The sequence below is a fragment of the Felis catus genome, chromosome A3, assembly GCF_018350175.1.
Source record: "Felis catus isolate Fca126 chromosome A3, F.catus_Fca126_mat1.0, whole genome shotgun sequence".
NCBI classification, from domain to species: domain Eukaryota; kingdom Metazoa; phylum Chordata; class Mammalia; order Carnivora; family Felidae; genus Felis; species Felis catus.
Genome location: NC_058370.1, coordinates 123,688,650 through 123,703,900, shown reverse-complemented (window position 1 = coordinate 123,703,900; position 15,251 = coordinate 123,688,650). Strand labels below are relative to the sequence as shown.

Here is a 15,251-nt window from a genome sequence, read left to right as displayed (position 1 = left end):
TCTTTCTCCCTTACTTCTCTAAACATATCTATTGTTCTGTTGCTGGTGGAGTAGCTGTAGACAGTTTTTGGATCCATCTAAGGAGAAATTTCCTTGAGGTTACAGTTAGCTAGGGTTTTATATCTGGCAGCCACTTCTTTGCAGAGGTAAGTTGTAGTTCGCTGTCCTGTTGCAGGAGTGGCTTCTAGGATTCTCCTGCCACCTGCCGAGATGACCTGCCTGGTGTTGATGGGAGGACACAAGGCCAGAGGCTGTGCTACCTTGTGAGTCGGCCTTGCTGCTCACAGCCCTGGATCTCACACTGCACATGCTCACTGGAGACCCTGGGTGAGACCCTGCAGAGGAAAAGAGAAGGGTCATTCTCTTCCCTACCTTGAAAACTTCCATAAAATTGTTGGCATATACAACCCAAAATGTAGGGAAAGGTACCAAAGAAGTATGACAGGCACTTAATTGATACAAATAATGATGCTATTTTTCTTGATTTTGATTGTATGGTATTTTTCAGATTTTTATGATGTGTGTATTGTGATATATTTTGTCTTTATAAATGTTTGCTTTCATATGAAACTTTTGTTTTTGTAACTCTGCATTCTCTTCAAAAGCAGACTCTCAGAATTGTATGAGCTTCAGACCTCATTATATCTGTTCTTCTCAAGCCTGGGCTCTTGACCAGAGCATGATTCCACATGCCACCAAGGCTTTCTTTGCTTGTCTAGGACACTCCTCCATTGCATGTCTCATGAGCTACAGAGGACATAAATTTTTGAGTACAGGTGGCAGTGCCCAGATCTGGGTAGCATATGGAATCTGGCCTCTGCTTATTCACAGAAGGGCCTTCCTTTGTACAGAGAAGAATAAAGACCAGCCAGTGTGCAGACTACATACCAGGTAGAGGAGGCTATTTTCCTTGTGATTCGTTAGGAAAGAATCTTCTCATTCCTGGGTGGCTCGTGGCTTATGTGACCCAGAAGGTAGTGAATTCAGATAGAAGGTCTTGTTCAGAGCCATTATTAAGAAGATGCACTGCCAGTCCAGGAGTCAAAGACTTCACCTCTCACTCCTTAGTTAGGGGTATTTCCACTTCCCTGTGACTTGGACTCTGTTACGTAAAATGGGGGACATAATCCTTTGCTAGATTGTGTTAAAGAACTTATTACACAATGCTGGTCATAGAGCCATGGGAACATGTAATGTACCAAGCAAATGTAGGAAATGTGATGAATTTAAGAGAATATTAAGAGTAAAAATCAATATTGTCATTTAACTAAGCTTCCAGAAAATCTTTTTTTCTGGACTAGCTGTGCGCTACAATAGAGGAGTCCTGATCAATTAAGGTTAGGGAGGCTCGAAAGGTTGTGGATTTCTGTAATCAGTCTAATTCCCAGGGGCCAGTTTGTTCAGGACTAGACATGTTTGTTAGTGTAATTGAAAGAAGCATGATCAGATCACATGTGTTCTAGCCAGCAGCAGACCAAGGGGACTGTGCTCTTGCTCTGCCTGGAGACCTCAGTAGACTACCTTTTCCCAGGCCAGGAGGATTACAGAAGGGCGGAAAACTTCCTTCTTGCTTTTGGGCTACCCATTAATCAGCATCATTTTCCTCATTAATATGAAGGCACTCTCAGCTGCACATTTTGAGGAGCTTCCAACAATTCATTTTTCCTTCTGGTTATGGAAAAAAACAGCCTTGATAATGAGGAGGAGAGCTGTGTGTGTGTGTGTGTGTGTGTGTGTGTTTTATAACGCTAAATATTCTTCTTTCAGTTTGTCATTTGCATATCTCTCAAATTGGGTTTACTTTTTCAATTTACACTGCTGAAGCCCCACAGCCCGAAGACAAACAATTAACACTATTTCCTTGGTGAGGGTCAGAGTGCCTACTTTGTAGGCTCAGGTTCTTCTTAAGACAGTAGTTGAAGGTACATGAGAAATGGAAATTTAATTGGCATACCTAGGAGAATCTCCTTGCCAGGTTCAGAATGAGAAATAAATGTCTATTCTCTTCAGTTAGCCATTTTCATATACACAGTGTTGATTGAGGTTATTCCTCTCATAGAGGGTAACAGGCACTCAGCCTTGGTTAACTTTAGGCTTTGCTCTTCTATGCCCAGGGATTATAGATGGAGTCCATCGGCCACTCAGGGTATCTTCTCCTTGTCAGAACGAATGATCTCCAGGTATTAATAGATATTCATCTAGGTTTGTATATGACTTGCTCAAAAACTTGCCTTGATGTTAGGACGCATAGACTCTCTTCATCCCCCAAGCCTCCCTCTACGTTCCTTCCTCCTCTCTCCTCCCTCCCTTCCTTTCCTACTTCCTTTCCTCCCTCCTTCCCCTTTTCTTCTCTCCCTTCCCTCTTTTCCTTCCTTCCTTCCTTCCTTCCTTCCTTCCTTCCTTCCTTCCTTCCTTCCTTCTTTCCTTCCTTTCTTCCTTCCTCCTTCCTTCCTGTTTCCTCCTCCTCTCCCTCCCCCACTGCCTCCCTCCTTGTCTTCCCATTCTCATGTAGATCACCTCCTGAGTTATTATGTGCCTGACACTATGCTACATTCTGAAAATACTGTGGTGAAGAAGACAGAGTCTAGTGGGGAAACAGTCACAAAAACAGGAAGCTTGAGGGTAGTCTGATAACCATCATTGTAGGAGAGAGGACAGTGCTCTGTGATACAAGGAGGAGTCAGGCAGGCAGGCATAGGCCTTTCCTCTGAAATCTTTCAGCACTGGATTTTCTGAAATCTCTTGTATGATTATTTAACTGAGAGGAAGGTACCTGTGATTCTGCAGTTTGATAGGCCAAATGAACTATTCCAATGTTCGTCTGTGTCACCTATAACATAGTAATAGCAACAAAACCTGAGTTCAGTCATGCAGTATGCTTAGAATTCCAAATCCAACAGATGCTTCTCGTGCCATGGATGGCATGACATAGGGACTAGGCAGCTATTTGACCTTTGTCTGTAAGTGGCAGTCTGTGCCATAGAATTATCTGTTGGATCTTTAGGGACTTGGAAGACCTCCCTGGAAAGTCAATGTGAAAAAGATTCATGGTATTGGATTCTTCTTAAGGCTGCTGAATAGTGGTGCATGTGTTCTGGAATGCCATCTGGAGTCATTTGAGGCTAATAAGGTGAGCAGTGTTAGCTCTTCATTTTGGGTGGGTGAGGGAAATCAAAGCTGAAATATTGCATCTGTAAGAATTGTGGTTCTATTTTATATTTGTTCTTTTAATTGCCTGGAATGTGTATTTGGAATTTTTCCACTTGGCATTGGGCTTGGTGCATATTACATAGTTTCTAAATTAAAGAGAAAGTATCTTAGTGGCTAGAGCACTAAGACAGAGCCACATTCAAGTTCTGAAACTAGCTTACTAGCTGTATAAACTTGAGAAGGTCTCTTCTTTTCTCCCAAACTGAGCTTTTTTATTTCTAAAATAGAGATAACTACATTGCTACCTTATAGAGATTTTGTGACTCCTAAATGCTCATGGAAGATAGTAAATGCCATAAGCATTAACTATTGTTAATTGTTATAGAACACCAACTGTACACATGCTGTGCACTTTTATCAAGGTGTGATTCCTATGGCTTCTACACTACATGAGACAGAGTCCCTTGGCACACTTTATCTCATGGAGGACATCTGCCAGCTACATTACTTGGCATGGCAGCTTCTTATAAAAGATTCCCTTGAGGCTGTCTCTTCAGTTCCCCCTCTTCTAATAATTGTCTTTCCCCTGCTCATCCTTAGTGTGGCTGTAAGACTTACTCTGCCAGTACAGTGATTCTATTCCTTAGCCACAGCCCAGGGATTGTACTTGGGACCCAGAGAGTTGAGTTTGCTTCTTTCTCTGTTCTATAGCAATAGGCTTGATAACTCAGGGGATATTAAAGTAGCCTTGCTTCCTTCTATGTTGACCTGAGAAGCAGAAGAATTTGGTCTAGAGAAGGAAAAGGAAAGAGAGAGAAAGAAGAAAGAACAAAAGAAAGAAAGAGATATGTAGTGGATGTGCAGGGAGGAGTGGGAATATGAGCTAGAGAATGAATCCTGAGCAATACCTTGTTCCATTTATTTCTGAGATCCAGCCAGATTCCTAGTCCTGAGTTCCTTGAGATGATCCAGCAATATTTGAATAATTAATCTCTACTTTTACTGAAGGTGTTGAGAGTTGGGTTTTTGTCACTTGCAACCCCCCAAATTCTAAGTAATACTTTCTACAAATGTTACATCAGGGAGGGTACCCAGCACACATGTCTAACAGATGTTGCAGTTATTACACGTAGCTGACATTACACCCACCTGGCCTTTCTAAATGGTTGGTCATCATCATTATACTCACAGCAGAGTGTATACATGAGTTTTAAAATGACTATCTGTTTCATATTGTTCTTTGAGTTATTTTCCTCTCAAATAACCAAAGGTAGATAACATGTTCTTAGTCCTGAGGTAGTCAAACCAATATGGTCCTAAAGCTAAGAGAGATTGTGGCTGCAGATATTGACAGTTTTTAACACTGAACCCTAGGAAACTAACAGATCAGGGGGAAAAAAGGAAAGACTGAGAAGACCAGAGCCCTTCTGAATTAACCTGCCCCTACCAATTTCTGCTGGAGCTAGTTCAATACTTCCAAGGTCACTTATTACCAGGAAGATGATCCTGGAAAAAGATTTGCCAGGTTCCAGTGGCTCAAAGAATCTCTACCCCTATCATATGCTGTATCTGCAGAGCTAGAAGGCTGTGAACTATCATTTTGTTGGAGAGGCAAGATAGCATGGTAAATAAGAGCATGGATTGCAGAGACAGACTTTTTGGGTTTAAATCTTGAGTATGTTGTGTGACCCTGAGCAAGTTAGTTATACTTTATGTTTCTCAATTTCTTCATCTGTAAGATGAGGACAACACTGTTTTGTGCCTCAAAGCTCTATGAGGGGAATGGGTGGGTTTCTATATGAAAAGCATTTAGAATAGTGTTTGGCACATATTAAGCACAATGCAGATATTATTATTGTTATTGCCGCTGCTGCCACTTACTACACAACTATCACCACCAACTCTAGATCATGACCCACAGAGGAGGCAACACTGGAACCTATTAAAAAGCTAAACAGTGGCACCTGGGTGACTCAGTCGAGCATCCAACTTCACCTCAGGTCATGATCTCATGGTTCGTGATTTCGGTCCCCACATTGGGATCTCTGCTGTCAGCACGGAGCCTGCTTCAGAACTTCTATATCCTAATCTCTCTGCCCCTCCCTCTGTCTCTCTCTCTCTCTCTCTTAAAAATGAATAAACATTTATTTTTTAAAAATAATAAAATAGAGTTGGCGTAGTCAATTCAAAAGAAAAGGTGTTCGTACTGAGAATTATGGGAGTTGAACAGAAGTGTGGGGAAGACCTTCATCTTCAAGTCTCTTTTTTTTTTTAACGTTTATTTATTATTGAGAGACAGAGAGAGACAGAGCATGAGCATGGGAGGGGCAGAGAGAGGAGGAGACACAGAATCTGAAGGAGGCTCCAGGCTCTGAGCTGTTAGCACAGAGCCTGATGTGGGGCTCAAACTCACAAACCCAGTGAGATCATGACCTAAGCCGAAGTCAGACACTTAACTGATTGAGCCACCCAGGTGCCCCACATCTTCAAGTCTCTTGATTGGAGGGAACCTTAGTGTTCTTCTCATCCAATACCCAACAAGACACATGAATCTAATTATTAATATTTCTGGCATAAAATTGTCCAACATGCCCTTGCACACTTCTCAATAGGGAACTCACTTCTTTCTGAAGCAGGTCGAAGTAATATTATTAAATGGCTTTGTCAGGTACCAGATCACATAAGCTGGTAAACGAAAAGTCAACTGTTATCTTTTCTTCTCTCTTATATCATTTATTTGCCCCTTATTCATTTATTAAGTCTGATTAATTTCCCCTGCCCCATCCCAAATTCAAGGCAGCTTGCAGTTATTGGGAAGGATGTAGTTCCTGAAGACCATGTATAGCTGACAAGTTGTAGAAAAACCCATAGAAGGCAGGTGTTTCTGTTGATCAGCTTAAAGTGTCACAGCCCTGTAGTTAGAGTGTGAATAAGGCTTCAATATATTTGGCCTGATAGTTTTGAACCATGTGTTAATGCATTTTATATTCAGGGAATTTGCATTATTCCAAATTGTATAAAACAGAATTTTACATAAATATCTTTATATCACACTTTCAAATCTATGTAATTTAAGTTTATCTAAGATATCTCTTAACTCTGTTCCTTTTCTGCATCACCTCTGCCTCTCCTTTAGTTCAGACACATATTTCTCTTTATAGATTATTAAATTTCCATTTCATATTGTGATTACAGTGTTTGTTTATGTGTCTATATTTCTATCAGTCCATAAATTTAAGAGTAGGGGACAACTTCTGTTTATCTTTTTGCTCCTTCTCACTTAGACCACCCCTCCACCTGCTCATATACACGTGTGTGCACACACACACATAAGTACACACACAGCATATCTGAAAATACTACCTCATTCAGCCTTCACAGCAATTATAGAGAGCAGATGGATATTATCTTCACTTTTCAAATTAATATGTTGAGGCTCAGTGTGGTTAATACAATTGTGTAAGAATCACAGGATTTGTAAGTGACAGAGTCAGCATTTCAACCTGAGCCTCTCTGGTATAAAGTCCATATTCTTTCTACCACACAGGAACTCTATTCCCAAAATTTCCTTTGCCTATTTCAAGTTTAAGGACAAAGACTGCTGATTTCTTCTTTATTTATGTAACATTTTCCATAGCAACAACCACATCTAGGCTGGTGTTTAGGAAAATCGATAGCTGATTTATTGATTGTTCTTGAAGCACAACCTAGGACTGGGAGAAATGAGGAATGCTTAGAAATGGAGAAACTGGTTTAGACATGATGATGGTATGTCTGGCTTTTCACGTAATGTAATGGCCAAGGCTCAGAGTTATTCCAAGCCTAACTCTTATCCTTTTCCTCCAAAAATGATATTAGCCAGACTGGAAGTCCCTTAGAACTGGTAGTGACTTTGATGTTCACTCAGCTCCCTGCTTGTTGTTGGCCTTCATAACTGATGTGGGATGACCGATCAAGGGGAAGAGTAAAAGACCAAACCCTGGAGCCATGGGACAAGACTAGGGGAGCCTTCCCCTTCTCTGCTGCCTCACCCACCTTGCTCAGGAATGCGGGTGCACTTTTCACTTCTTGGAGCTACAACATTCACTCCCATCTGAAGGCTTATGGGAGAGTTGCAGTGTCTGCAACATTCTTCCTTTTCTTTGCTTACCCAAGTCCTGTTTATCATTTGGATTTTGGTCTAATTGTGTATTGTTAGGAAGGTCTGTTTTGATTTTCTAGAATGGATTAAGAGTTTCTCTCAAGATCTTGTTGCGATAAACTTTGTACTTAACAGCAGACATTAATTACATAATTATTTCATAAACATTTGATGCCTCTTTTGCATGTCAGACCATAAGCTGCTTGAGGGCAGAGACTGTGTTCATTTCATTTGTCATTTCATCATCTGGCCAGGTCCCAAAACTTTGTACGTGATGCACACTAATAAATATTGATCAATGGGTAGATGAACAGGTGGAAGATAATATAATAATCTCCCTGCTTTCCCATTAGAGGGAAATGAAGAGGGATGAAGAAAGAGATGATGTTCAGTGTCACCTGGAGAATATAATATTTCAATAAGAAGGAAGAGATTTTCTTTTCTAGACTATTTTCAGAATGTTTATCATTGAAATTTTGCTTTATTTGACAGAAGCATTTATATTCTTGTAAGAATGAAATTGAATAAATACATTTCAGAGTAGCCCAAGGTGACCTGCAGACCTAGGCAGACTGAGCTTGCTAGAGGGCAAGCAGTCTTTGGGCATCAAGAGGGGCAGACCAACATCTCTGAGTTTGAAATGGTGTTTTCTGCCTCACTGTGATTTTTAAAAATCTGATGCAAATCTGAGAATAACGCTCATCTTCAGTTCTGGAATGTGATACATTTTAGGTCTTGCACAATGAAAACAATGAGAACGTAAGCTTAATTAAAACTTCTCTCCTTACATTCTACATATTCACAAGTTTGTAGGGCTTGTTCATTTTTCATCTTTTAAAATGAAAAGGGTGGTTCATTCTCACAACAAAAATATTGTTGAGCACTTTGTGTAAAGAGCCCGGCTGGTGTGGACAATGACAGAGCTCCCTGAGGAGCATTTAGATTCTCATTAGGGATTCTGGAATGCCACAGGATTTAACATTTCAACATGCTAGCCATGTTATTTATCTTCCCAACATGGGATACTTGTGAGAGTAAACTGGAAAACAGTGTGTGGTGGTGGTTATTAATTGTTAATCTGGTATAAACTGCTTAAACCAGTACCATTGGGCTAAACCTGGACATATGTTCATCCTCTGATGACACTTTGCAAGAACAATGACATAGATGTCTTGTGTAGTACACCATTGATTATAAAGTGAATTTTACAGTTTATAGCTACTTTAGAAATTCAGATAAGGAAGAGAGCAGTATCACTACTAAATTCTGGTTGGTTAGTAAAGGATATAACAAGGATAACATAATCTGAGGTGCATTTGGAAGGATGGACTTATGGGTAGGTAGGTAAGGGACAGATCTGCCCAAATTGAGTGAAAGTATGGAGGAATTTTTCAGGAGTTAATCAATTTTGATTATTTAGCCTGGAGTAAAAGTTGTGAAAATTATCAATATTTTAAGAACGAAGAAATACGTGGTCAACATTCCTACTTTCCGTCCATGCTTACCGTGGAATTCTCCAATCGTATAGCAGTCCTATACCCTGCAAAAATCAGCTTGGGAAGTACCTGAGGCAGTGTCCACAGTGATGTGTCTCTTCTTTCTTCACGGCCTCTTTCTTCTTTTCTTTCCCTTTTCAATCTTCTTTGCCTCTTTCCATTTCCCCTCCTCTTCCCACTCTCCTTCCATAGAACCTTATACCACACTTTTTCACATATACTCCTTCCTGCTTCCTCCCTGGTGTTGGACACTAGGGCTGGAACAACCCCACTCAGAACATGTCAGGGCTGTCATTCCAAAATTAGAAGTGGAGACTCCGGGACCATGAGGTGACTGGTCACCTCCTACTCAGGGAACATTATCTCCTTTAGCTTCCTGAATTATCCCTAATACTAATTCTCTCTTCTTTAGGAGGAAAACTGATGGCTGAAGACCCACCTGGGGCACTTTCAGGGAAGGACAATTTTTTGTCTCTTCCTTACCTTTGAGCCAAGGTTTAATACTCCATCTGAAAGAGAGCCTGCTATCATTTTTTAAGAGGATATCTTTCAAAACAACCAAATTGTTGAGTGTCATTGTTCTGGTCCTGCCTGGAAGACTCACCCATTTACAACTGTGAACTGTGAGCTTCCCTCAGTCAAGGTGGTCTGAATGGAGCTGTGTTCTCCAGTGGACTTTCTCAGAACCTCCAGGACTCTGTAACACAGGCAGAAAGGCAGGATATTTGAATGCATTAGTAGTATTTTTATTTTTTTGCTGATAAAAAACATACAATTTTTTCCAGCTTTAAAAAAATTCCAGTGTAGTTAACATACAGTGTTATATTTGTTTCAGGTATACAATAGAGTGATTATCAGTTTCATATATTACTCAGTACACATCCAGATAAGTGTTTTCTTAATCCCCTGTACCTATTTCACCCACCTGCCCCTTACATCCCCTCTGGTAACCATCTGCTTGTTCTCTATAGTTATGAGTCTCTGGTTTGTTTCCCTTTTTTTAAGCTATGTTCATTCGTTTTGTTTCTTAAATTCTGCATATGAGTGAAATCATAGGTATTTATCTTTTTCTAACGTATTTCACTTAGCATTATATTCTTTAGCTCCATCCATGTTGTTGCAAGTGGCAAGATTTAATTTTTTTGATTGCTGAGTAATACTCCATTGTTTATATAAACCACATCTTCTTTATCCATTCATCTATGAACGGACACTTGGGTTACTTCCATAATTTGACTATTGTAGATAATGCTACAATAAACATAGGGGTGCTTGTATCCTTTCAATTTAGTGAGGAATGTACTATTTTTAAAGTGTAAAATGTTTCATAATTATAAGAGATTTGTGTGCTTTTAATAGTTGTTGTATTTGCAAACATTGTTCTTCCTCGGTGAAGTTATAGGCAACACTCTGTCCCCCAGCCCCTTCCCTGCCTTTTGCTATTCTCTGAAAGAAGGTGACCTACAGACAGTGTGCCCATCACTGCAAGCTCCAGGAAAGCATGGAGAACCAAGGAAAAAGGGAAGTTTTTTTTTTAATAGAGAAAAAGGACAGGAGAGTGAGAACAACCTGTTTTTAAAAAAGAACTGTGTATAGCTGCGTATTTCTTCTGATGAGTTAGGAGACTAGAAATATTCGGGAAAATTCCACCCATGAGGATATTGGGAAGAATAATGGGCCTTCAAAATGTGAAGAACAGGGATATTATTCAGCCATGAGAAAGAAAGGCTGCCATCTATGACAAAATGAATAGACTTTGAGAACTTTATGTTAAGTGAGATAAGCCAGACAGAAAAGTACAAATACTATATGACTCCACATGTGATATCTAAAAAGCTCTGTTTCTTATAGAAACACAGAGTAGAATGGTGGTTATCAGGAGCTGGGGGTAGTGGTGGTGGGGACTGAGGAAATGCTGGTGAGGGGGTAAAAGCCTCCAGTTATAGGATGAATAATTTCTGGGGGTCTAATATACAGCATGGTGCTTATAGTTAATAATTCTGTATCGTACTCTTGAAAGTTGCTAAGAGAATAGATCTTAAATGTTTTCACCATAAAAAAGAAATGGTAATTATGTGACATGATGGAGGAGTTACCTAATTCTGTGGTGGTCATCATTTTGCAATATATAAGTCTGTCATATCAAACCAATTTTATTTGAATTCCTAAGGACAAGACCCTTCCACTGGTGTGCAGAAGTCCCTGGGGAGTTGAGAATAAGCTATGTCTCTAAACGTGGGTTCTTTTCTCACGTTGTTTGCTCATAACTTCTCCTTTTCTCAGTTTTCCTCATCTCACCAGAGGCACATGCTTTTTCCTCTGAGTGAGGGGTGTTTTTCTGGGAAGGAGGCATAGTTACAGATGTGATTTGCTTTCATGGTTCACTGTTTTACTGTCTGGCTGCTTTTGATTTTGATCCTATTTCTAGGCTCTTTTTTCCCCTTTTAAATCAGATTTACTGTCACATTGCTCTAGAGAACAACATGGTTACAAAATACATGCTAAATAACTGGTTAATAAGTTAAAAAAATTCTCATTAAATGACTATTTGCAAGGCTTTGTGTTAATCACTGTAGAGGGGAGGTGGTGTTTCTCAGCCATGATTAAGCGTTGAAAACTCCTGAGGAGCTTCTAATAAAATAGAAATCTGTAGATTACTTTGAGAGAGAATGGAACTCAAAGCAATTTACAGATTCAATGCAATCTTCATCAAAACCCCTATGACATTTTTGCATTAATAGAGAAATTTTTAATGAAATTCTTATGGAATTTCAAGGGACCCAGAATAGCCAAACGAATCTTGAAAAAGAAAAACAAAGTTGGAGGTTTCATACTCCCTGATTTCAAAAATACATTACAAAGTTGTGGTAATTAAAACAGTGTGGTACTGGTATAAAGATAGACACATACACTAGTGTAATAGAATAGAGGGCCCAGAAATAAACCCTGGTGTGTTTGGTCAAGTGATGTTTAACAAGGATGCCAAGCCCACTCAATGAGAAAAGAACACTCTCTTCAACATATGATGTTGGCAAAACTGGAGATCCACATGCCAAAGTATGGAGTTGGACCCTTATATTATACCGTATATAAACATTTAACTAAAAATGGTAAAAAGACTTACACACAAGACTTCAAACTTTACTCCTAAAAGAAAACTGAGGGAAAGCTTCGTGACACTGTGTTTCAAAATAATTTCTTGGATGTGACACCAGAAGTATATTCAACAAAAGTAAGATAAGATAAATGGAGCTATTTCAAACTTAAAAACTTCTGTGCATCAAAGGGAACAACCAATAGAGTGAAAAGGCAGACTACAGAATGAGAGAAAACATTACAAGTTGCACATTGGTTGGGGGGCTAATATGCAAAATGTATAAAGAAATCATACAACTTAACAGCAATAAAAGTATCCTTATTAAAATATGGGCAAAGGACTTGAATAGACATTTCTACAAAGATACACAGATGGTGACCAAGCATATGAAAAGATGCCCAGTATCACTCATTAGAGAAATTAGAGAAATGCAAGTCAAAAAATGAGCTGTCACCTCACATCCAGGGAGTAGGGGGGCTTGGGGGGTTGTTATTTAATGGATATAGAGGTCAAGTTTTACAAGAATGTTCTGGATATTGGTTATACAACAATATAAATATACTGAACTACTGGACTACTGAACTGTACCCTAGAAATGTTTAAGAGGGTTAAAAAAATACCATGCCCAGACCCCAAAAGTGTCTGGGGTACAGACCCAGAGATGGTGTTTCTACATAGCTCCCCAGGTGACTGAGGTGTGCAGCAGGGTTGAGAACCACTGGAGTGGAGGCAGGAGGGCTGGTCTTGTCTTCTGGGGGTTCATCCTCTGGAAGGCATGTGCAGTGTGGATGGAGAACACCATAGAGTCAGTCCATTGTACTAGGAGTCTTAAAAGAGTTACAGACTGTCATGAAAATCTAGAAGGCTGAGATCTTCCTTGCAGCATGGGGTGAGTTTTCAGGCATTTGTGCTGGGCTTTGAAGAATCAAAGAGGCTGACTGGATGCCTGAGAGGAGAAGGGGTCTGAAGCTGTCAGTGGAGGATAAAGGTGGGTAAAATGCCTGGTATGTTTAGTAAATGGAGGGGTGTCTAGTTTCACTGGAGTATATGAAGGGTGTATATGTGTGTGGAGTGGGTGTGCAATGGTAAGGAATTACAATTTCAAAGACAAACTGATGCCAGCTTGCAGAGGGTCTTGAATGTCATGCTTAGAAGATTAGATATTATTCAGTAAACAATGGGGAGTCATCGCTTTTTTAGCCAGGATTGAAAAAAAAAAAAAGCTAAAACATCTGGGTGATTTAAAATCCAGAGTGATAAGAGCTTTGTTTGAAGATGTTTTATTCTTCCTTAAATGACATATACCAGCTAGTATTTCCAAACTGCTTGTTCACATTTCATGCAGATTTCCAACACATGTTTTTTTCATTTCTCCTGCCTGGTCCAGAGCTGTCTGTTTCCTCTAACCTGATGCTTCCTAGGCCCCAGTTTACCCAGTCAAGCGCATGGGAGTCATTCCATCCTGGTTCCCATCTAAGGAGCTCAGACACTTTGCTAAGTAAGCTAAAACTATCTGCCTTCAAACAACTCTCTTAAGGGAGGAGCAAGTCATATTTGAAAGATTAGTGCTGACTGTCATCTACAACAAAAACCACTTTGTAAGCATGATCCCCACACAGAGCCTGGAGTGAATGCTGCTGATGTTGAGGAGGACTGCTGGGGCCTTTGGGAAAGGCACACAGCCACTCATCAGTTGGCTTCCTTCATAAGTGCCTGCTTTCCTTCCTTCCCTTGGAAAACCTGGACAATTGTATTTTGCAGATTATTTTCATATCTGCTCCTGGACCCTGACATTTCAAAACAACTAACCTACTTTGTTTGAGAAATGCATTTAAATAAATTAATGAAACCACTGCTCCGAATGAATCCTTTCAGGCTGCTTACAGAGAAATTTTGAAAGGGCAATATTATCACTGACAAAAACTGCAGCATCTGAGCAATTTGATATCCAGAAAGCTGAGCAGGGAGGCAGAACATAATGACAGAGTTTTACCTATAGCAAAGCCATTAAAGGTCGCCTACTGTAAGGACAGCTGAAATAGAATTTGTTTTCAAATTATAAGATTAAAGAACGTTCCTTGAAGAAAGTATTATTATACAGTGTCAAAAGAAAGAGATTAAAATGGTTGGAAGATGCAATCACAGCTGAGATAAATTCTACTTTCTCTGTGGTTTGCACACCCTGCAGTCTCCTCGCCTCAATGGGTTGGGTGGGTTGGAGAAATTAGCAAGTGTTCCTCTCTCCACACAGATCTTTCCCCCACTGAGAGTTCTTTTCCCCTCTGGTCTTACTGAAAACACACTTGCCTACCAGAGAAACCATGTGGAGGAATGGAGGGTTTCTTTGTTAATGGTGCCCATTGGAGAGGACAACATTAAAAATTCTTTAAAATGAAAGGGGCAATTTTGAGTTTCCAAGTCATTAGGCAGGTTTATGACTTGTCCATTTGCAAAGGAGCTGATGGGACTCTCCACACAGCCATTTCACTTAACATTGGCTCGTCTCACACATGGCTTTTTTTCAGTGTTCCATCCATGCCCAGAACTCCTCTGGTGTAGGCTGGGGCTCCCTTTGGCAAACATGGGAAAAGCCCACCCTGACTTCTCTGCAGCGCCATTTTACTTAAAATGCTGTAGCACATTAACGAGGGTGAACAGGACTGTTCACAATGAGCTAGTTAAATACAAACCTGTTCTCTCACTACTGTGAATTCTAAAACATGTATCATGTGTAAGTTCTTTATAAATATTAGCTAAGAATGAACCTATACAACTAGAGAAAGAAATGATTCAGGTACTTTCTGCATTTTAGAAATATTTGAATACATTCCTTGAAAATTTGTCCTTATGTAAGACTTTCTGTAGTGGACACAATTTGTTCAAACTTAAACAACAGAGTGGCAGGATATAGAATGATTATGTAATTTGACTATTTGTAATATAATAAATAATAATGTACTATTCTGAACACACAGAAATATATGGTCAAAACAATCATCCAGTTCTTCCTTATTCAAAATACCTACCCAGGACAAGAATGCCTACCCAGTAGCCACTGAACATTCTTTGTGCCTTTTGGTCTTACTGTACCTGACCAGTTTCCTTGCTATCCCGTGCCTTTCTCAAATATTAGCTCTTTGTGGAGCTTGTCCACACTACATCCTGCTTCAACACCTGTGCAGTGAGTGGGAAATTATGAGGAGTTGCTGCAGAGATGAGGCTGAAGTCAAGCTGTCTGGAGGTGAGAAGGAAGCTGGTTGGCAAGGTCTTGACATGAGAATCATGGGTCATCTTGCCTTGCCTTCTGTTTTGGCTCGAAATACCATAGCATTAAAGACAGCACTGTAGAGGTCCTGGAACATCCCTG

The 15,251-nt window shown here is 40.0% G+C and overlaps 1 protein-coding gene across 4 annotated transcripts in view; it reads left to right on the top strand.

The window, feature by feature from the left end:
* Window positions 1-15,251, top strand: part of TDRD15 (tudor domain containing 15) — a 701,518-nt gene that overhangs the window by 253,963 nt on the left and 432,304 nt on the right. The window contains exon 7 of one of the 4 annotated variants that reach the window (XM_045054882.1): window positions 176-5,459. The exons of the other annotated variants lie outside the window; for them this stretch is intronic. The gene's annotated coding sequence lies outside the window, so the exon portion shown is untranslated. Of the gene's footprint in view, window positions 1-175; window positions 5,460-15,251 lie in introns of those variants that run through there. 4 annotated transcript variants of the gene reach the window in all.